We start from the raw sequence: 24,117 nt of genomic DNA on the forward strand, positions 1-24,117 counted from the left end.
TCATTTCTGAGACATCTTATTGCAAATCCATAGCTAATTTACTGTCCAAAGTTACCACTAGTTGAGTAGAATTAGGGAGAAATAAGTGGAACATTTTAGGGATGAGATTAAGGTAAATTTATATAGAGAAAGGCTGGAGAAAAAAGTAACATAAAATGGAATTAGATGCAGACTCCTGGGCAAAATAGAAAAAATTAATCCTTAGGAACATGCAAACTGTCTGGGAGCCAGAGAATGAGAGAAATCTGAGAAATGGATCAAAATGCATTTGAGTATCTCTTGGAAAAAAGGATAAGGTTAGGGTACAGTGGGGGATGAGAATTAAGAAGAGTGGGATAATGTTTTCTATATTGTTGAGCCAGAAGTAGAAGGTGGGGTCTGTGTCTGGTTCTTTGTCCATGGGACATAAGAAGCAGAGAAGAGACAGCAAGCCAGGAGTTAAAGCATTTATACATTGTCTTGTCAAAATCCCAGACTGAGGTTTCTGGAGGGCAAACATTTTGATTCAGAACTCCAAAATATCAAGATATTGGCTCAAGAAATCGTGACCTTTAATCAGTTTTGTTTTATTTTTTACTCCCCTCTTTTCCACTTTCAATGCCTCTGAAATTTCAGGTTGAAAAGTATCAGATAGGTAGCCGCATTAGTTTGTAGCTTCGAGAACAACAAGTCTTGTGGCACCTTATAGACTAACAGATATTTTGGAGCATCAGCTTTCATGGGCAAAGACCGATGAAGCGGGTCTTTGCCCATGGAAGCTTATGCTCCAAAATATCTGGTAGTCTGTAAGATGCCACAGGATTTCTTGCTGAGGTTGGAAGCTCAGTCTTTAATCCCACAAAAATGCATGACATTCCTAGGCTGCTCAGATGGTGACTCCACATTTCTTCTCCTCATCCCATGATAGGGGAACTGCCATCCATTTTCTGCTACTGTTTTGCTACAGCAGCAACACTTCTCTGCCTCCCGCTGCCCTAGGACCTAATCTTGATTAAGGTAGATACCTCAAGGTAGGGCAGGTCGATGTCCTTATCCATCAGTCTCTCACATAGAGCCCTGCCCAGCCCTGACAATAATTGGATTGTAGGAGCTCTTTGTGTCATCACAACAGCTCTTCCAGCAGATTTCAAAATCCCATGATGTGCAATCAGTTTATGACAGCTGGCAACACTGGCTCCTCTTGGTTGCTCAGTGGGGCCTTTCCTAACCTGCTACATACTCTGGGCTGGGAGAGCTCCTGTTCTGTCTCCACCAGTTCCCACCCCATCACCATCCTTTGCCACCCCCCTGCTCCACTACCTCACCCTATTCGCATGCAACACCTAAATCTATCTCCTGCTTCCATTCTTTCTGCCTGTCCAGCTTTCACAGTGACTGTACTAGGCTTCACAGTTTCTGTGTCCTGCCCACCTTCCTGAATTATGGAGTGGTAGCCATTTTGCCTTTAGGTGTAGCTTCAACATTATTGAAAGCCATTGCAGCCAACCTTGTGAAGGGTGTCTTCACTTCTGTATAGACAGGCAGTTTGGAAATGGCAGATATTTTTCCCCGAGACTAATAATAGATAAAGGAAAAATTATGAGCTGGCAGCCTTTTATCAAGTGTTCACATTTCCTGATGTCTGATTAGAGCCTCTTGGAGTCTTCCACACTACAAATAATACATTTTTAAATTGTGAGGGAGGCCACAGGGTGTAGAACAAGAGAGAAGTAGCCCAGAAGAGCATAGTGAGGCCTAACAAAGAAATGGGAAAGGGCCAGAAGAAGTGCTACTGTGTCCATTTAGGAGCAGTAATCTAGGCCTGGGAATTGTGAGCATAACAACCTGAGTTAGTTTAAAGAGTAAGTGGAAAATAATATTGTTATTTCCTGCTTCATTAAGCAAATCAGATGATTAGATAGACACAAGCAATGTTAAATTAGGTATCTTAGAATTGGCTTGCTAAGCAAAGAAATACAAATTTTCATGAAAAAATGACTCTTGGAAGCTGTGAGTCCTATTAAATGTGTTGATTTTATTAAACAAACTAGTAGTAAAGCATCAAAACAGCCACCAATAGTACAGTTGAGTACAGGAAAGATTACACCATTTGAATTCATACTTCAAACATATATTATTTTATTTCACCAGGATTGCGGTAAAACAGCATGGCAGGATGATGAGAGTCATGCAGTTCTATGGGCCCTTAAATACAGGGTACTCTAGAAATAGGTGGGGTTGAGTTTCACACTGAGACTATTTATGCTCTCAGGCTCTCGGCTGTCTTAAGTCTTCCCCTACCTTGCTCTGTAAGTACAGGGGAAGGAGGAGGTTTCTTAAGGGTTTTGGAGGCCCACCAGCATGTCACTCAAGTGACTGCAGTTCACAATGTTGCAGTGAAGGCTCTGGATGCTAACAGACTCTCTTCTTCCCTTCTTACCCAAACCTGTGCTGCTCCCCTAATTCTGCTTGCCATCAGGAGAAAAGAGAGAAAAGAAAGGCATCTCCCACAAAGATTTTCTGTTTGCTGAAAGAAATAATGGAAGGGAGGAGATTTAATTAGTTGGATTCGTATCTCTTAGTCTTTTATTGTCCAGTGTCAATGGTGAGAAATGTATTTTTTAAAAAGCAACTTCTACTGAATAGAATCAATTATTTTATCTCAGAAAAGACAAGGAAATTTCTGGGATGTGTTCTCCTTTCCTTTCCATATCCCTGTTGCCACAGATTTTTCTCCTGTGTTGTGACATCTTCCCACTAAATAAATACTAATTTCCAGCATTTTATCACCACATTTATATTTCAAAACTCAATGATAACTGCTAAATTTCTGGAGTTTACATGCTCACCACCTCAAAATATTACTGAGTACAGTTAGTGTTACACATATGCCAATCCCTACAGCCTCGCATAAAGACTTTAAGGTATTCAATGCATGTATTGTTATGGACTCTATGTAACCTATCTAAGGGGCAGATGTGACTGATGTGAGACCTAGGAGTTCAAAACAAAATGTGACAGATGAGCATTGGTTTTGAAATCATAAGTGTTAAGTGGATTTCATAGAAAATCTGCAGGGAGAGGTTAATGCAAATTCCCCAGCTATTGTATTGCCAAAACACAGTCTTTTGAATCTGTGCCCGAAAGAGAGAGCCATTGTCTGCTAATCATTTGTTACTGAGGGCCAAGATGAAATACCTGAGTTATATTAAAAAATGGCTAATCTGGTTCTGGACCTAAAACTGATGAAATTTTAAACAGGGGAAAACCTGGCAGTGGCTTTTGCTGGACTGAAACTTACCAGAGCCCCAGGCTGGCATTGGTTGGGACCTCTGGCAAGCATTCCAGATGTTTTCAATAGTTAATATTTTCCCTGTAATGATTTTACCTTGAGAATAAAAATAGTTGGTTAGAAGGAGCAGTGTGGTACCTTATAACTGCGGACAATGCAGTGTTCAGATCCCTCAAGAAGGATAGCACAAGTGCTGGCCTTTCAGGCACTGTGTCCTGCTGGAGTAATCACAGTACAGGAGATAAACAGTGTAGCCCTAAAATCCTAAATCAGGAGGGAGTAAGATGGGGGTCTCTGCCAAAGAGTGGTGATGGGAGCCAGTGACCTAAAATTGGTGTTCTCTGTGGATCCTGGAGGGTGAATTCAGGTGCAGTTGCACGGAACTGTGACACCTAGACCCTTAGAGTGCCATTCATATCAGTACTGAAAGGAAGAACGAAAAGATTTAGGGTAAGAAGACATAGGAAAAGGAGTGAAGCTTGAATGTATATATATTATTCCCTAAAGGAATAAAGTTAATATTTTTTCAGACCCACAGTTATCTGGCATTAGCAAATTCCTTTTTAATTTGTATAATGGGCATATGATCTGTTTGAAGTACATTAATCTCTCCGAAGGGAAAACTTTTATTTTCAAGTCTTAAAAGTATTAAAAACCTCAAACTTTTCCAAGTTCCATAAACCCTTTAGTTATTTACAAATAGCTGCAGATTGTAGTTGAAATTTTCCTGGGATTGGTTGAAATGACACAGCTTTTTTTTCTTAAGCCTCCAGCGTCTGGACAGTACTTGACATTTCCAGTTCTATGGGGAGGCTTTGTATGAAAGTTTGCTAAATTTATTTTATACCTTATGCCTGCAGTACATCTGGCTTATCCCCTAATTCTTTGGTCATTCAGAAACTTTGGATAATGTCTTGCCCTGCAAAACCCATTACATATCTCTGCAAAAAAAAAAAAAAAACTTTTGGGGCAAGATAGCTGTTTCACCACAAAATCTACAGGAGGAGCCCAGAATGAAGGCAGTTTCCTTTCATGGCTTTGTTTATAATCTTTCCATGACAAAATTGGAGGTTGTGGAAGAAGCATGGCATATGTAACCACTAGAGGTAGGTCTCCAGTGCAACTAGAACCCTTTGACTGATCCATGACAGCTGACTCTGGTTCATGAATATCAGACAGTGGAGCTGTTTAACTGCAACATAGACTTACAGGCTCATGTTGGAACTTCATCTCTAGGACCCTATGATGTGGGAGGATCCCAGAGCTTGGGCTGCAGCCTGATCCCAGAAGTCTACACTGAAATTAGACAGCCCTGCAGTCTGAGTCCATGTGAGCTAGCACAGGCCAGCAGGAAGGTTTTAATTGAAGTGTAGACATATCCTAAGACAGTGTTGTCATAGGGTTGTAGTATGTCAGTACCAGGATATAAGAGAGTCAAGGTGGATGAGGCAATATCTTTTACTGGAACAGACCAGATTTTGAGCTGTACACCTGAAGAAGCACTCTCAGGAGCTCAAAAGCTTGTCTCTTTCACCTTGGTGCAATTAAAGATATTACCTCAGCCAACTTGCCTCTCTAATAGCCCAAGAGAGTCATTAGCATGGAAGCATGGAGACCCTGCTTCTACCAGTTCCCGATAAATATGGCGCCACTAAAGCAGTGCTGCTAGGCACTTCTGTACCGGCAGCAGCTCCTGGCACCTCAGCGTAGGGATGGGGAGGGTTTCCCAGCATTGATTTAGTGTCACAGGAAAGAGAAGATCCTTTAAAACAGCTGTGTGTTTGACAAATAAACACGCACGATGTTTCAGGGGTGGGAAAGAAAACTGCAAACACATACATATTCTCACTGTGGTTGCTAGCAAATGAGGTGTAAATTGTTTTTTGGAAGAAATGGAAGTGCAAGTCTTCATTTGGCAGTTTTCGTGCTCAGCATCTAGTAATCTTCCAAACATGCATAACATTTCACAGTCTTTTTCTTTTCCCCTGGCCACTTTCAGCCATCTTTTGCTATAGTGTCTAGGATAACTGCACTATACTTGTATTATTTGTCTGTCTATACTGAAATCAATGTTAGAGAACTCTGTGGGCCAGAGACATAATATCATTATTCAATCTGCTAGCAGTTCCCTATTTGAATCCATAAAAGGCCAAGAGGTCTTGACAAGCTATATTTTTTTCGAATATTGATCTTGATGACCAAGCTGGTGCCCTAGAGTCTAACCATTGATTTTTAAAGAGAGAGTTGTCAAGTTGGAGGCCAATTTTGTGCTATTAAACACATAAGGGTTTGTAATTAAAGAAAATGTCAGACTGCCATATTTTACAAGACTGGCAAGAGAGAGAGCTTTTCGCAAGTGAATTAAAAGGTGCACAGACGTGAAAATATACGTACTGTTAATATCTATTCTGTGTAAACAGACTATATTCTAAACCAAACCAGACTGAATAACTTTCTGTAGATCATGGACTTTGCTGGAATTCAGTACCCCTGGGATTTAAAAGTTTAAGGAAGTAATTTGATTCATGGATTCAGCGGTATGAACTATTTGTTTTAAGATTCAATTATGTTAATTTTATCCCCTCAGTGAAGAAGCAGCAATTTAGTCATTGCAACTCTCATTCTGTCTTAATGCTGCAGAGTAACCTATATGAGATGTCTTTTCAGACAACTGCATCATTCATCCTATTACGACCTCTGATGTTCCAGATAAAGTTTGAGTTCTGTTGCATCCCATGCTCTGGATTCAAGTACAGATACGTAACTTGTAGGCAGGCTATCGCAGCACCCCTGAGGTCTAACACAGAGGTTAATCTTTGGTTATGTATGGGGATCCTACTCAACTTGTCCTAAATTCCTGATAAATTTATAATAATGCGTATTTCAAAGACGGCAACTATCAGACCCTGTATGAAGCCTGATTGGTACTGAGGAGAAGTTTATTTTGTGTAATCCAAATTTTAAATATACCCAGTGTGATTTTTTGCTTTGTTTTGGTTTGTTTTTTTTCTGTTGGAGTCTATGGTTTTGACCTGTTCGTTCTAATTTCAAACACATCTATTAATGCTCGTTTATTTTACTAATTAATCCCATATTGTTGTGTGGTATTAAATTATGGATTGGTGGCCTCTTGTGTCAGGCACAAGATGTATAGAGTAAGGGAGAACTCATGCCCCCAGCTGAAAAGAAACAAAAAGAATAGGATGCAAAAAAACAAACAAACAAACAAAAAAAATTACAGCTCAGGAACGAAGGCAGAGAGGAATTAATATTCAGACTTTCCATGATTCCCAGATGCCATTTAAGAGCTAAAATAAATCACCAGATTGTTAAAAAATGGGCAGGATGGAGACTCAGCTCCAAAAAACTGACTGTAAGGGCAGCTAAGCACTTCTCAAAATCTGGCTCCAGTTGTGGGTGATGATGAGCATTTAATAACCTCTCTCTGGCTACGTCTACACGTGAAGCCAACATCGAAATAGCTTATTTTGATGTAGCAACATCGAAATAGGCTATTTCGATGAATAACGTCTACACGTCCTCCAGGGCTGGCAACGTCGATGTTCAACTTCGACGTTGCGCGGCACCACATCGAAATAGGTGCTGCGAGGGTACGTCTACACGCCAAAGTAGCACACATCGAAATAAGGGTGCCAGGCACAGCTGCAGACAGGGTCACAGGGCGGACTCAACAGCAAGCCGCTCCCTTAAAGGGCCCCTCCCAGACACAGTTGCACTAAACAACACAAGATACACAGAGCTGACAACTGGTTGCAGACCCTGTGCCTGCAGCATGGATCCCCAGCTGCCGCAGAAGCAGCCAGAAGCCCTGGGCTAAGGGCTGCTGCCCACGGTGACCATAGAGCCCCGCAGGGGCTGGAGAGAGAGCATCTCTCAACCCCCCAGCTGATGGCCGCCATGGAGGACCCAGCAATTTCGACGTTGCGGGACGTGGATCGTCTACACGGTCCCTACTTCGACGTTGAACGTCGAAGTAGGGCGCTATTCCGATCCCCTCATGAGGTTAGCGACTTTGACGTCTCGCCGCCTAACGTCGAAGTTAACTTCGAAATAGCGCCCGACGCGTGTAGCCGCGACGGGCGCTATTTCGAAGTTAGTGCCGCTACTTCGAAGTAGCGTGCACGTGTAGACACAGCTTCTATGTGATTTACCTAGGGTCACTCAGGAAGCCTGCGTCAGAGTCAAGAACTGAAGAGCTTGTCTACATAGCCCTGTAATAGAGACTAAGAGGATGTGAAATGCAGTGTACATTAAAGTGTGGCACTGTACCTCCCCCAGATGGCTGTTGTTAGTACAACAGGTTTCTTGTTTCCATTACCATAGCCCAATAGGTGACACAAAGTAGAGAATCTGAACTGTTGGGCCTTGTATGCAAGCACTACAATATAGCCTCTGCCCCCAAAGGATTCTTATTTTTTGAACTCAACACCTATATTTCTATTTGCACAACTGTCCTTGACACAAGATTATTCAAAGTCACACTGAAATGGCATTTCTTTTCGTTTCAGCCATTTATTTTGTTTTTTTTAGTTAGAGGGAAGGTTGGTGGTTTTTTGTTTTTTTTAGTATGTTGTTTTGGGGAGCTAACCCACTTTCAAAGTCTTGTATTATACACTCATCGCTCAGTTTATAAGAACATTTGCAAGCTTCTCTTTAGCAGAGATTTTATTTGAATGCACATATTCCAGGAAGGAGATCTAAGTCTATTTTTACAGATGCTAAGGGGCATTAAAACGCCTTAGGAATCAACTTCATTAGCTGATTTCACATCAGTTTGAATAGTACACAGAAGGAAATAGTGCACTTGTTTTATCTGGCAATCAGTTCAGGTTCAGGGCTTTTCAAAAGATGGGAAGGGGAAGATTGCTTTATACAAAATATATCCTATACAAAGAATTGATGTAGCAATTTAAAGATTTTCTTACTGTTATGGAAAAGCAGTAGCTGCCCTATAGTAAAGGCTTCCATTCTAAAACTCAATTATAGCAGCCCTTTTACTTTTGCTTAGAAAATTCATTTGGCCTAAAAATTGCCAGATTTACTGTCAAAGGCAAAGATTTTGCAAAGGAAAAAGAAAATTAACCAAATCTTATGAGTTCCAGATCATTAAGGTTTCACCTGGATTTGAATTAATGAGCTTATAGTAACGTTTCTGTGTCTTCTTCTTGGCTCAAAATGATTTGTTGCAAACTGTTCACATTTTCCACATAGATAAAATGCTTTGAAAATTTACGTCCCTGCTAAATTTTAAGAAAAAAGATTGTGATTCTGTAACATTATTAGCAGTTTTTATATTCTATCATGAATATCAATTTCTTAAATAGAATCATTAATAATCTTTGTGGGAGTTTCTTCACTTGCTTATCTACCTAAATCCTTTCCTTCAGTGAAAGCACTGCGTGTGGGTGTATGTTGCCCTCTATTGCTTAGCAGCTGCTTAGGGGGAAAAAAAAGGTGTGGGGGGGGCGGGGCTTTTCTGCTTTTCTTGTTGATAACCTTCTTCGTCACATAGAATCACAGAACACTAGAACTGGAAGGGTCCTCGAGAGGTCATCGAGTCCAGTCTCCTGCCATCACAGCGGGACCATGTACCATATAGATCATCACTCATAGATGTCTATCTAACCATCTCTTAAATATCTCTAGTGATGGAGATTCCATAACTTCCCTAGGCAGTTTATTCCAATGTTTAACCACCCTGACAGCTAGGAAGTTTTCCTCACGTCCAACCTAAACCTTATTTGCTGCGGTTTAAGCCCATTGCTTCTTGTCCTATCCTCAGAGGCCACAAAGTAGAATTTTTCTCCTTCCTGTTAGAGAATTATTTTTGTAGCCATCAGAACGGATTCCAGTTGGAATTCTGTAAGCATATTTGATTGGCTTTCTGTGTAGAAGTGGCAAATGTATATAGTAACTGCATCATAACCGTGGGTCCATTCTAGTTTGAATTTTAATGAATCAGTAATGAAAAGTGTGGCTAAATTAAATCATATACTTTCTGAGATTAAAAAAAACTTTGTCTTTAAAAGTTTGCAGATTCTAATTTTTTTTTTTTTTATTTCTTTGCAGAGGTAGTCACATCACATGGCAGCATCTTCTAATTGCCATGGTCCAAATTGTACCTAAAATGAAAAGAAATTCTATTTTCTTTTAAAATAGGTTATCCTTTTTAATCCCCTCTACCTGGAGCAGTTACCCCTTTGTCCCAAGAGTGATCGTCATGGTGCTGGATTTTTCAATCCCTGGCCCATCCTTTTGAAAGAGCAGGGGCCGTGTGGACACTCTATTTCAAAATAGCAGATTGCTCTTTTGATCCGCTTTTTTTGTGTGTGGACGCGCTGTTTCGAAAAAGAATCTTATGGAAGATCTTCTTTTGAAAGATCACTGTAGTGTAGACATGGCCTTAGAAAGAAAGAGTAATCTCCTCTACAGGCTTAGCTGAGTGATAGTTGGCTTTTTAGTTCAAACTGCAGAGGATCCTTCACTAACCTTCAAAGGTCCTAGGACTGAGACCTTCTGTTGGCAGTTACACTAATTATTTGTTATTCTTATGTTGATAGAAGGATTATCGGTGACCAAATAAATCATCTGAACGTAATATAGTTCATGATTGTCAATATAATAGTATAATTATTATTATGGCAGATATCATTATGTGGTGCTGTTACTCACAATCCCCCCACAATCTTACAATTCATTTTTCACAGCATGCGAACAAATATTTGGCCATGGGGAGACACACTGTGGCCGTGTCTACACTAGCCCAAATCTTTGAAATGGCCACGCAAATGGCCATTGCGAAGATTACTAATGAGGTGCTGAAATACATATTCAACACTCATTAGCATGCTGGCAGCTGCGACCCTTCAAAATTGCCATGGCTCGCTGCCAAGCGGCTCGTCCAGATAGGGGTCCTTTTCGAAAGGACCCCAGGAGCTTCGAAATCTGCTGATAGGAATAAGGGGATTTCGAAGTTGGCGGGATCCTTTCGAAAAGGAGCCCTGTCTGGGTGAGCGGCGTGGCAGCGAGCCATGGCAATTTCGAAGTGCTGCAGCTGCCAGCATGCTAATGAGGCGCTGAATACGTATTTCAGTGCTTCATTAGTAATCTTCGAAATGGCCATTTGCATGGCCATTTTGAAGATTTGTGCTAGTGTAGATGTAGCCTGTGTGTCCTTATTTTGTTATGCAAGGTTCTCTATGAAATGTTCATGAAGGAACAGGCAGGTTTACCATCTGCTTTCATTATTTACTAGAGTCAGCTCTTGAAGCAGAGTTGCTACTCAGGGAAATAAACACTGGTGTTGCTCTCAGATTCCTTAAAGGGATTAAAGGTTGAGCCCTTCTAGTCTGCATTCTCTGGTGTGCCAACATTTGTGGTCGACAAGATTTTAGTTAGCTGGATGTCCACTTATCACGAATGTGCCCAAGTTTCCTGTGGTCATATAAAGTTGGTTTACAGCCAACAGTCCTGGCTCTAAGTCAGAGATCAGCAACCTTTATCACCTCGTGACATACTTCATCACTGGTTATAATTTCATGGCACACCTAATATGTATAACCCAATCCCCTCCCTCCCCAGAGCCATGCACTCTTAGTGTCCCCCGCCACTCTAACTCGATGCTGGCGACTCATCAGAGCTGCTGACACCACTGACACCACCCCAGAACTGCCACCACCACCTTCCACCATGTGTTTTTCCCACCAAGCGGTGGGACAAGTGCACAGTGCAGCAGACAGCAATCCCAGAGCAGGGCTCTAAGGCACACTAAGTGTCACTTCGCATCACACCAGCTGCAGAGCACTGCTCTAATTGTTCTGTGCTGTTATTTAGCTCTAATTTATTCCTAAATATCTTCTCAGAGTCCATGAAACAGATGAATTGTTGGCAATACCATTACAAAACATTGACCTCTTGTGGTCTCGGAAATTCTCTGGCTCGGCACTGGTCAAGTCCTGAGGGTGCTGGACTAGAGAGGCTCAACTGTTCATGCATACTCTTTGTGGCTGCTTCTGCTCCAGTAGGAGTGTATATGTAAATAAAGCAAGTCACATTTGGAATATACCCAGATTGCATGCCGCTGATTTCTTGACCACGGGTAAGCCAGCCTCCACAACCACACATACCTGCTAAAGTTGTATCATGGGAGATGGAGATTGTAGGATTAGGAAAGTACAGAATAGAAAAAGAAAGTACAGGATACAAAAAGAGAAAAGAAACTGGGAGCTGGTTGTAAGTATGAAAACCACATGACTTTAAACTTAAAAAAATGGGTTTAACTTGACTTGGTCTAGAAATAAAATTCAGATAAAGTAGCTCAGTATTTCCCTTTGGCAAGTTGTATGCATACATATGCATACAAAGTTAAACAGAAAGTTTTAGTGGAATATATTTTGTAGCAATCCTTTAATAGCTTTGCTCCTTGGATTTTATTTATAGTGGAATTTTGCCCTATTACAATTACAGCACAAGTTGAGGTAAAATAGTATATTCAGCAAAGGATTTTTGTGCACCTAAAATAAACTGACCTGGACTGGACTGAGAGTACTTAAACACCATGGATACTGTGTCCTGGGACTGCCTGCTAGCTGATGTAATCCATCAGTATTTAATGGGCTTGTAACCCTGGCATCTAGGTGCCAATTCACTATTAAACCTACTGGTCCTTTCCTGTTGCTTGATGAGAGATTGCTTTAAATGGAATAACAAAAACGCATTGGACACCATTTATAAACACAATATTTATTACTTTGCAGTGATTGTGACTCTGCGCCCCAGTATCTTCAGTTCTGATTATTGGATGCTGTGGTGGTGCTTTGTCATTGGGGCCTAAATAGTAACAATGGCTGTGAATGATCAGTTTATTATGTCTACATCCTTTTCTTGTTGCTGCTTATTAGGCAACTGTATGAGGGACTGGAAATGGGTCTTATATTCTGCTAGCAGTTTTAATAGTTCTCTCTTCTTTAACCGGTGAAAAGGAGTTTTTCAGTCAGTGGCAGAGCATCACCTCTCAGAGCTATGTTGTGGACCTCCATGGAAGCACTCTTCTATTGACACTGCTGCATTCATGGTGGGGCTTAGGTCAGCGTACCTACATTGGAAGGAGTGGTGGTTTGTTCACCTGCCTGTTTAGCACACCACCACCACTAAAATGTCAAAGCACATACCAAGCCTCAAAAACACCATAGTCTTGTACAGTGGGAGGAAGGAGGAGACCTGATATTTACTGGTGTTTGTTGTGACAGCTACTCATAGCCTGGCTTTGAAAAATTATTTAGAGTCACATTTTCAATGGTATAGTCTAACTTCGGGTTTCTCAATTTTGACTCCTACCACAGGGTTCTGTTTTCAGAAGCTCAGAACATACTGAATGGCAGTTAAATTTCATGGGGACAGTAGGGCTCATCATCTTTTGAAATCAAGCTGGCATTACCTGGTTCATATTGTACACCCAAAACCTGAAGCACTTCAGTATTGGCCAGAACCATTATTCCGTTTTGTCCTCATGTGTAAAGTAGAAATGGCGTTTACTTCCATGACAGGATTCATTCATACATATTTGTAAAGCACTTTGAGAGTTTGAAATTAAATGCACAGTAGAAATCTACTATATTGTTTGTGAGCTGTGCACTTTGGAAACACTGAAGTAAGTAAAACTGAGCAAAGCCAACACAGCTGAACTGGCATTTAGCCTCAGTTTGTTAGATTGTGGCTATTCTCCAAGCTTCCTGGTAAACAGGACGCATATTCAGTTTCTATTGGATAAAGACCCCTGTTATTTGGTACCTGATGAATCAAAAAATTGTGTTCATCACATCCCTGACTGTCCCACTGTAAAGTGACACACAGCTGTGCAAACTCATCTGTGTCTTAAAAAAAAAAAGCCCACATTCCATTAATATGACTGGAAAACAAGTACTTGTCTCAATTAACTCGAATCCAAGGAAACAGATGAAACAGCAGCCTAGCTCAGTGAAGTTTGTCACATGATGATTATTAGCTTTTGGCAAGCAGCAATGACACCATACTGGTTTTCAAGAGGTGTTATTTTCCTGACAGCTGCAGCAGCAGAGGTGGCAGGAAAGGCAGCTTTCTGAGTAAAAAGGTGCAGCAGCACATCCCTGTCACTGAGTACGAAGATCCAGTGGGAGTGAAGTCTTCAATAGACACTCTAGCCAACTTTCTTTCTCATGGTTCCCCCTGCCCCACTTCCCTTCTTTATTGTGTTAGAGAGTGAGATTGGTTCCCTGACAGCAGGCTTAGGGGAGATAAGACTCTGACAAGATACAGGATGCACAGAGAAACATGTGACTAACCATAGTAACAAGGTTGTGTTTGTTAGCTTGTGATTTAGAGGACTAGAAATCCCAAACCATACGGACAGTGTTGTTTTTCTTGTTATGCAGAGGCTACTTTGTTGTTCCCAGAGAAACAAACAACAGAAGCCAAAAACGCTACATCATGTGATTAAGATTTCAGCATTGAGCCTTATTTAGTAAATTCAATATAATTTATTAGAATTTATATGTAACACATTAAAATTAGATCCTGTGTGTCTGCAGCTGCAGCAAAAACTGTGGAAATTAGCTCCAAAGGTGGGATTTTGCCTTGCCAAAATCTGTCCCTTTGCTCTACTGAATTCTTGCATATGTTGCTGGATCATGAAGGTTGAGGAGAAGTCTTATTAAAAACTTCACCTACATTAAGTTGTGCTATTGGCCTGCTGGGTGATCTTAGGCAACTAATTTCATTTCCCCTGATTCTGTTTTCCCCATGGTTACAAATGGGGATAGTGGCAGAGACCTTTGTTGTAATGTGCTTTGAGATCTACTGGGGTAAGTGTTCTTTAGCAGCTAATCATAATAAATAATGTTGGAGCACATGTTGAAAGGAGAGAATAAATGAAAGGAGACCTCCACCTCTTTCTGCCAAATCATGCTGAAAGTGGTAAGGTGCAAGTAACCAACCATTAGGCAGGATGATTGGAGGGGTGAGGCCTTGGAATCCATTGTCTCATCGTAGAAAATAGGTAAAGAGGAAGAACTATCACTTCTGCAGCACACTAACTGTAAATTTGCCCAACAGGAGCTGCAAAATTTTGCTGTGGGGGAGAGCAGAACATGAAACCACTCTGTTCCTTTCCCTGGATTGGTAGCATTCAGAGAGATGCTCTGAGCATAGAGTGGGTGCAGGATAGGCAGAGAGTCTGAGGGGAGCTCTTACTGGCTGGGTCCTGAGGCTAGGCAGATCAGATTTGGCCCATGGGCCATATTATTCCTGCCCCTGAGATAGGATGGCATATATATCAAGATACTACAACTAAATCCATGCAAATATTTGATTTTTTTTTTAAATTATTTGACAGTCCTGGAAAAGTGAAGTTTGATTTGGTTCCATCCGATGTGCAAAGTCTGAAAAAAAATTCTTGAGTTGAACAATTCCATTTTGCAGCCTTACAAAAGATTTAATTTTACTTGAAGCACTTTGTTGCTGGACATTTCAACGTGACAGATGCCCAAAATGCCAACAGCAGGATCCTGTCTTTGCTTAGGACATTCAGATGGGATGTGGGATATCAAGATTCAACTGGTCCCCTTGCCTAACATGTAGAAAGAATGTGAACCAGATTTGAATGTCTGCTACGTTATAATTGTCTGCTCTCGCCACCTGGCTGCGAGTGGTGAGCCAATTCAACATGGATAAGAGGCTTGCATGCTGCCATTCGGGTCAGAACAGCAGTGCAGAGCAAGATCCTTGCTATACAGCCTGCCTGTGGATCTCTGCATGTCCACCTCCTTCCACTCTCAATGTCCTGTTCACTGGTGGGGGGGGGGGGGGAAGGGACCTGTACAGTCTGCATCTGAGCTATTGTGAGGTTGTATTAACACACATTTGTGAAATTCTTTGCAACTCTTGGATCACATGGCTGGGAAAGTGAAAAGCATGATTTACTGTTTAATTCTAATTACCAAAACCAGCTGTATGGAACACCTTCTGCAGGTTTCACAGACCAGTGGATGTTTCTATCTGCAAACCACTTTTAACAAAGTGTGGGCTTCTAGCATTAATGTCTCCAATGAAGATGACATTCAGACCGTAGCTGAATGTTACTCTTTTATGTTTGCTTGCTTTTGTTTTTGATTTTTTTTTTGAGTTTTTCAAAGGAAGTTATTTTTGAAAAGATGTCTTGTGGCCCATTAATAAACAAAAATGTCGAAAGGAAGTTGCTAAAAATAAAGCGGGATTAAGGTATGTTTTTGTGTTCAGAGGAATATAATAGAGTAAGAAGGCAAGATAAAAACATTGCACTAAGCAGATTTTTGCTTTTCAAGGCAGATGAGTAATTTGGCACTATTCCAATAAGGGTTTTCTGTGCCTGTGCTGACAGTAGCATACCCTCCTCAGAGCTGCATCAATCCCACCTATGACTAATCTCATGTTCCCCACTCCTCCCCCACACAGACACTAAAGATCAGAGCTAAGAGGCAGGTGATAGGTTGAAGAGTAGCTGGTCCTTATAAAAGGCAGCAGGTTCCCAGATCAGCTGGGTGGGGGGGAAATTACTGCAAGTTAATAGTTTCCTAAAATGGGGCATGAAACCAGAATGATCCTCATTATGCAAACTCTACTAGACAAATGGCCTGGAGAATGAGAATTGCAAGGAGTAGAATGCCTCCTGGGGGGTCAGAGAGAGAAAAGCTTTTGGGAGTTGTAGCCTATGTGATGCAGAGACACTCCAATACAAATGTATTGTGCTTAAGTTTCTTGTGCCCTGGGCTCAGGGCCACACCTTCTCTGATACAGCATTGATTCCTCATAGGTCAGTGAAGAGCCACAAGGGTAGAGGGTCAGAGCAGGGTATGTTAAAGCAAGCACTTGAAACAAGCAAACAAAAAACAACAGCTGTTGTATTATCTTCAAGGGGCCACCAAAAACACAGTTGATTTGGGAAAAGAACAGAGAAATACAGCTCTAGAAAAATACATGAGTATCCAAAATTAGAAGTCTAAATATTATTACTTAACATTTATGTTTTAGCAGGGCCTTTGGGCAGGCTCAAGTTGGGGCTGAATTCTAACACCCAGGCTGTGGGTACACTACCTCCCTACTTCAAAGGGAGGATGGTAGGTAGGGTGTTGGGAGTTTATTAATGAAGTGCCACGGTGCATATGCAGCACTTCATTAAGCAAACTCCCCCTCATGGCAGCTTCGAAGTGTTAAACTTCGAAGTGCCAGCTTGCATCTAGACACAGCTCACCCGCCGGTACTTTGAAGTGCCCGGGGTACTTCAAAGTCCTTTTACTCCTCAGAATTTTATACCCTGGGCACTTCAAAGTTTAACACTTTGAAGATGCCACGGGGTGGGTGGATGGAGTTTGCTGAATGAAGTGCTACATATGTACCCCCTCACTTCATTAATAGACTCCCAACACCTTACTGGCCATCTTCCTTTCGAAGAAGGGGGTCGTATAGACAAGCCCCCAGTGTATAAATGAGTGATAGATGATTCCTCTCCTGAAACACTAAGTAGACTAGACAGATGTAAGTAGAGGCAGGAATCTATCACTAAGCAGATCATACAATCTGATAGTGGCAGATGTTGCCTTAGTTCCATGTGTTTTGGGGTGGGGTCAGTTAAGTAGGCAGGAGCTCAATGGAAAGGGAAATGAAGGGAAGCAGAGACAGGGGAGAAGAGTGTAAGGAGAAGCAATGATAGAGTGAACCTGTCATGAAGAGATTCAGGCAGATGGAGGATTAGAACAAATGGCCTAGCAACACAGGGAGAGTCATAACAGTTTTCACTGGAATATTCATTTCTTTTCTTAAAAAAAGCAGTTCTTTGCTTTGTCTGCTGCTGATCCTGTGGGGGGTTCTCTGTGTTTTTCCCACAAGGCTACATACTGGCAATGCAAAGGGGAGCTGCCCCCTGAATCTAACTGCCCCTGTCTGCAGTAGAATTAACATTAACTCATTACTTCTGTTACAAGTAGTCTGAGCCAATAACTTGAGGCTGTGTTATCATAGTAAGTGATTAAAGCGCAAACTTCTCCCCCTGTTTCTCATTCAAAGAAACATCTTTGCTCTTTTGTTAATCTAATGCAAAACACTGTCACATTAGTGTGATAATGTACCCATTGTGAATCAAGAAAGGAGGAGATGCCTTACTTCAAATAGCAGCTGTGTATCACAAAATACATCAGGTCACATGGAAAGTCAGTAACTAAGCTGACAGTATCCATATGAAAAGAGAGATTAAATGACAGAAAGCTCCAAATATAACACAGTATACATTTTTTTCCTGTTCAACAGATTACCTGAAAGGACTGCTATTTTTGACTCAACTGAATGCCTTGTCTTCATCAATTATCGGTTACAAGGACTATTTGCTGAGACTATTTCCCTTTTGAAAGCTGCTGTTCACACAGCTGAACTCAGGTATAGTGAATGTTTAAACCAAGTTTATTTCAAATGTGTTAGTTTGCTGAGCCCAAGCAACATGTAACTTGCCAAACTAAAGACAGTCACAGAGGCTATTGCCATCAGAAATCCAGGATTAAGAGGGAGCAATATACAGAAAAGTTAAATAAAATGCGTTAAGGTTAGACTGAATATGTTGATCACTCTTGGCAGGGAAATATGCAGTATAAAAATTCTAACCCACTTTACTGGGAGCTTTGCTATCCTATGGAAGGTTTAGACTTGTTACGGTAAGAATAGTTAACGACTAAGGAGAAATTAATACCACTTGGTTATGTATTGTTCAAATTTTAACAGTAACAGTTAACAATTCATTGAATTGCAAATTTAAGAAGACTACAAATAAATTTGCAATTATAATTGATTAAATGCAATTACTGAAGCCCATTAGAGGCAGCCCTGAGACACCAACTTCACACTGGCTTCTCAACTTCCCGATAGTCTGAAAGTGATTGGACCTCGGCTTTTCATTCATTCTGTTATCAAGATGATGGGAATCAGCTGAAAAGTTTGGATTCAGATTGTAACTTCTCCAAAGGGTAATGTTCAGGCTAAGGACTTTGTTTCAGGCCCATATCATGTATGAAATTTCTCCTGAGACTATTGGACTTGTTTTCAAATATACACTTGTATGTGTTTGTGTCTGTTTTATGTATGCAGAAGCAAACTTCCTGAACACTGAAATTAATTCCCTGTGATTTTTTTTCATATCTGTTCAAGTTTGTACAAAATGCTGCATTAATGAACAGATCAAATGAGTAGTGCTTGCTGACAGCCTAATGTGATGCAAAGCAATGCAGTACAACAGCTGTAGATCAGAGACTTTTGGATCTGATGTTCATCATCCAGATGGATGATGGATATCCAATTTACATTTATTGAGGAAGCATTGGCAGATGGAAATGGAATGAAGGAGTAAATGTCTATGGTTACCTGTTAACTGGTGTAGTTCATCATTCACCAACAGAATGAATTATGCTCATGTAGTTCAAAATGCTGCTAATTAATTTTTGAGAAGAAACTTTATGATGACCTATTAATAAACCACAGTTCCAGGTTGGGGATAAGTAGCTTGTTAAAGTGTAGCATGCCTGTGCAAACTGATTTAGAAGTGCATAGTTCACTGTTGTAATGTCAGATGTTTTACCTGCCTACCCAACTAATTGAGAATAACATGGGAAGACTAGAAAGCAATTGAAACAAATGAGACAGACAGTGCATTCCAAACAGACATAAATGAATTAGAACTGATGAACCCAACAAGGGTAGATTCACCATGTCACTTTAAATGCAACACAATTTCATTCATTTTCATGTACCTGATCTGTTGTTGCAAGTACTAAAAGCTTTCAGCTGACAGTTTAACTTGAAGCTGCATTCAGCATACTAGCCTTGCTATCGGGGGATTTATTGAAGGATAATCTATATATTAAAAGGAATGCTGGCATGACATCCTGGGAAGCAGACTTTTTGATGGCAGCTGGTGCAGCCATTACTAGCTGCTTAGCCATCTCAAAAAGAATTTATTTTGTTGGAGAGTTGCCCGCATCGGTACAATTTTTATGGATTTACACCCATGGCAGGATTCCCAGGATGTACAAAGTATAAAGCCCTCTCCATCTCCTAATATTAATGTAGAATGCAACATGTAATAGAGGAGTTTGATACTAACACACAAAATGAAATAGAAAACAACTGTCACTCACTAATAATATTGTATAGTGTTTTAAATTTACTGTGTCCACATATGTAGAGTGGTCTAAGTCACATAGGTTCAGTTAAATTGTCTTTAATGTCTGAGAGGCTACGTCTACACTAGCACACTACGTCGAAATAGCCTATTTCGAAGTAAGGACATCGAAATAGGCTACTTCGACGCGTATCGTCTACACATCCTCCAGGTCTGGTGCCGTCGACATTCCACGTCGAAGTAGCGAAGGGGAACATTGAAAGGAGCCGCCCCATAAGGAAATGTGGAGCGTCCACACACACAGGCGCTCCCCGTCGAAATAAGGGGCCAGCAAAGCCCCAAACCGCTCCCTTAAAGGGCCCCTCCCAGACACACTTGCCCTGCACAGCATGAGATCCACAGAGCCAACAACTGGTTGCAGACCCTGTGCACGCAGCATGGACCCCCCAGCTGCAGCAGCAGCAGCCAGAAGCCCTGGGCTAAGGGCTGCTGCACGCGGTGACCATAGAGCCCCGCAGGGGCTGGACAGAGCATCTGTCAAACCCTCAGCTGATGGCCGCCATGGAGGAACCCCCTATTTCAAAGTAGAGGGACGCGGATTGTCTACACACGCCCTACTTCAACGCTGAACATCAAAGTAGGGCACTATTCCCATCTTTGGATGGGAATAGTGATTTTGACGTCTCACCGCCTAACGTCAATTTCAACGTTGAAATAGCACATGGCGTGTGTAGACGTGATGCGTGCTATTTTGACGTTGTACCGGCTACTTCGAAGTAGCTGGCTAGTGTAGATGCACCCAGAGTGTTTGGAGCCAGGATTTCTGCTTATTAACAAGATAGAAACTGTAGGTTGTACTTTTCTTCTCTGGCATGGTTGGGTCCGGACTGGTCTCAAATGGGAGAATTTGCTGGACCAGCCGGGGTCTCCTGTATGTGCCTGGAGGCACTTGCTTTGGCTCTCCCATACATCCTAGCCCACTTGCAGCGAGGGTCCCTACTGTTTCAGGCCATGCTGCTGCAGGGCTGCCATAAGGCTCTGGCACTGGGCTGCTGAGGTGGGGGGTCTGGCCCTGGTTCAGCAGAGGTCTGGCTCCTGGGGCTCTGGTCTTCTCCACATGCAAGGTTCCAGTCCCAGCCCAAGACTGCAGTGGGTTTCTGGCCAGCCCCATGCATGGAGCTCCAGCAGCGTTCCAACCGGCCTCATGCAAGTAGCTCCAGCCTTAGCTTGGGGCTGAAGTAGGGCCCTGGCCAGCTCTGTACATGGGGTTCCAGCCTCAGTCCTGTGTTCCCTGGGGCTGCAGGAAGCCTCTGACCAGCCACATTATCACAGGGCTCCAGCTCCAGTGGGGCTTCAGTCTGCTGTGTGCTCCCAGGGCTTTTTGAGTCCCTGTTCCTCATTTGCTTTACACTGACTGCATGAATTAATGTGAAGTATAGCAAACTCAGGGCTACTCTACTTTGACTATCTGCCCATGACCCCCAGAAATCTTCCTTTCAGCCAGGGTTCACTGGAGCATAAGGATGCCCTTGCTCTGCTGCCTTTCCCTGTATGTTGTGGACTCGCAGAGCTTGACCTGGGAGCTGCTGCTATAGTTTTATGCCTCACAAGGCACCTGCTCATGCCGGGGGCTCCTCTTAAAACTGGAACTGCCATGTACACAGGTGTTGTATAGAGACAGTGAGTCAGAGTGGCTGGGGCACAGCAGATACTGTCCTTTCATGTCAACCCACTTGCCCAGACAGAACAGCAAAATTATTACATGTGTTACAACCCATGAAAGGAAGGCTTCAGCAGCCATCAAGGTATATTTGAGTACCGTATGTCAGTCCATTTTAACGGCCTCCACCTGTATTAGCAGCTGTAAACTACAGAGGACATTAATTAGGCTTACTAGGAGATTGACCTTGTTTTGAAACTGCTCTTGCTTTAAAATTTCAAGGGAAAAAACCCACAATATTTAGCGAAAAACCAGTTTCTAAACTCAGATTTGCAGTGTATTTTACTGTACGTTGATATTTTAGACAGCTGGAAATTCTGATAATCATAACACTAAAGGACAGAAATAGAAACACTATTTGCTAGACATTTAAATAGAGCTCTTCACTTTCTTCCAAATGCGGTGATTTTTCAAACACTACCATATTGAGTGTATTGAAGAATCTTCAGAGAATGAGACATATTAGTGAACCTTCCATGGTTTGTTCTGGGCTAAAAGGAAAACTGAAAAACGACCTTTGTATTTTTCACCTCTCCAAATCATGCTGTTCCAGTGATGTGTAGAGTTGGATATAACAGAGATGAGTACAATAGACTGTTCCATAGACTGAGTTTTCCAGGCCATTTAATTCTCTCTCATGCCTTCAGAACCTTTCCAACAGAGCTAATGATAACAGATTGTCACATTACCCAGCTCATGGTGACCTGTCTGCTTAGGTGCCAGAAGTTCTACTCACTCAAGCTATGAATTAAAAAAAAAAAAATAAAGTCTTCTGAAATTGCTATAAGCACATCCAGCAAAGTATTATGCACCATGGAAATAGTCTGTCATTGTTTTATGTGAGCATTCCAAGAAAAAGCATTGAAAAAATCTATTTCTAATAATTTATCCATTAGACATGTTGTGGTGCAGCAGCTTTGTGCTGATGTGCTCAAGAAACCTGGCCATAAACAAACTCACTTTGCCCTGAGAGGTGATAGGGTTAATCCAAATGTAAGTGGGAATGGTCTTATCCTACAGAGCCAGCATAAGCATACCTATATTCACCCATCTCCCATAAAAGAGAAATAGCTAAACAAAAGTGGGAATAGTAACAGAGAGGGAGCCGCACTAGTCTATATACTATCAAAACAAAAAAGCAGTCAAGTAGCACTTTAAAGACTAACAAAATAATTTATTGGGTGAGCTTTCGTGGGCACACCCACTTCTTCAGACCATAGCCATACTGGAACAGACTCAATATTTAAGGCACAGAGAACCAAAAACAGTAATCAAAGTTGACAAATCCGAAAAAAAATATCAAGGAGAGCAAATCAGAGAGCAGAGGGGGGCGGGGGGGGGGTGGGTGGGTGGGTAGGGGGAGTCAAGAATTAGATTAAGCCAAGTATGCCAAAGAGCCCTTATAATGTCCCAGAAAATTTGCATCCAAACCACATATTCAAACCACATGTTAATGTGTCAAATTTGAATATGAAAGAGAGTGCAGCAGCTTGTCTTTCTAAAGATGACTGGAAATCCTTCTTCAATAAGATGCAAACTCTTAAGTCATTAACAGAATGGACCACTCCATTAAAATGTAGACTAACTGGTTTGTGGATCAGGAGTGTTTTTTGATGTCTGTTTTGTGCCCATTAACTCTTCGTCTGAGAGAGTTTGAAGTCTGTCCAATATACAAAGCATCTGGGCATTTCTGGCACATGATGGCGTATATGATGTTAGTTGAGGAACATGAGAATGTGCCCGTGATTCTGTGAATAACCTGGTTAGGTCCAGTGATAGTATCTCCAGAATAGATAAGTGGGCAAAGCTGGCTGCAGGCTTTGTTCCAAGGTATTCCTATGATATAGACTGTGGCTATTGATTAGAATCCTCATAAGGTTGGGAGGTTGTCTATAGGAGAGAACAGGAATGTCACCTAGGGCCTTCTGGAGTGTGGCATCCTGATTAAGGATAGGTTGTAAGTGGGAATGGCTTGGTTGTCCTGAACTGCTGCCAATTGCCAGCTCTGGTTTTGTCACCTTTGAGCTGTTTGCAGACAGTATAATTTATGTCTAGGGATTGGATCTGCATTTAGAACATCTGGGGCTCAGAGAGTGCAAAGGTGAATTTCATGCCACTTTCATGCATGTGCACACATATGCATGGCTGACTTATGTGTTGTACTCCTGTCCTACCTGAAATAATTGACACCATTAAATTTTTCCCCAGTTAGAACCAAATCTCATCTAAAATAAGCTTAACCCTGTTCTTCACACCCATTGTCGATTATATACTCTGGTGTTTCCTACTCTTAATCACAGACAAATACACAAGAGTTTGTCTGGGAACATGGGGGGCATTTCTGCTTTAAGCAGGAAGCATATAACATTGAAATATCACAAGAGAGCCTTTGATGGTGCAGGGGGAAAGAACGCAAGCTTGACTGGGTAAAATAGCATTTAAGGAACAGCTAGATAAATTCGATATATTCAGGGCCTTGTAACATTTATTTTAAGGTACTGAAAAACTAGCAGAATTGTTCTTGCAGCCATTGGACATTTATCTTCCAATCCTCATGGAGAACTGGTGAGTCCCCTGGGTCCTGGAGAAAACATAGTACTTATCTTTAAAAGGTGAAATGAAGAAGAACAAAGGAATCAGACCAAACAGCATAAGCAGGGTAACAAATAATAGCTCACACAGATTTGCTAAAAAACAGATTGTGCCAAGCCAACCATATTTCTTTTTGCGACAGGGTTACTTATCCAGAGAATGAAGGAAGTGGAAGACCTGGCTTATACTGATTGTATAAGGATTTTAACACGTTGGTGAACATAACAATGATTGGGTTCTTACAAGCCCGTCTAGTGTACTCAGCATTGTAGTTTCACATACTCATAAAATTGGTCTAATTATTTTTGTTTTCATTAACACTGTCCTCAGAACTGGTGATCT

The 24,117-nt window shown here is 41.6% G+C and overlaps 1 protein-coding gene across 1 annotated transcript in view; it reads left to right on the plus strand.

Annotated features, from left to right (window-relative positions):
• Nucleotides 1-24,117, plus strand: part of CNTN5 (contactin 5) — an 850,947-nt gene that overhangs the window by 103,609 nt on the left and 723,221 nt on the right. The window contains exon 2 of the mRNA XM_074981652.1: nucleotides 17,606-17,731. The gene's annotated coding sequence lies outside the window, so the exon portion shown is untranslated. The remainder of the gene's footprint in view (nucleotides 1-17,605; nucleotides 17,732-24,117) is intronic.

Source organism: Carettochelys insculpta, chromosome 1 (genome assembly GCF_033958435.1).
Source record: "Carettochelys insculpta isolate YL-2023 chromosome 1, ASM3395843v1, whole genome shotgun sequence".
NCBI lineage: Eukaryota > Metazoa > Chordata > Testudines > Carettochelyidae > Carettochelys > Carettochelys insculpta.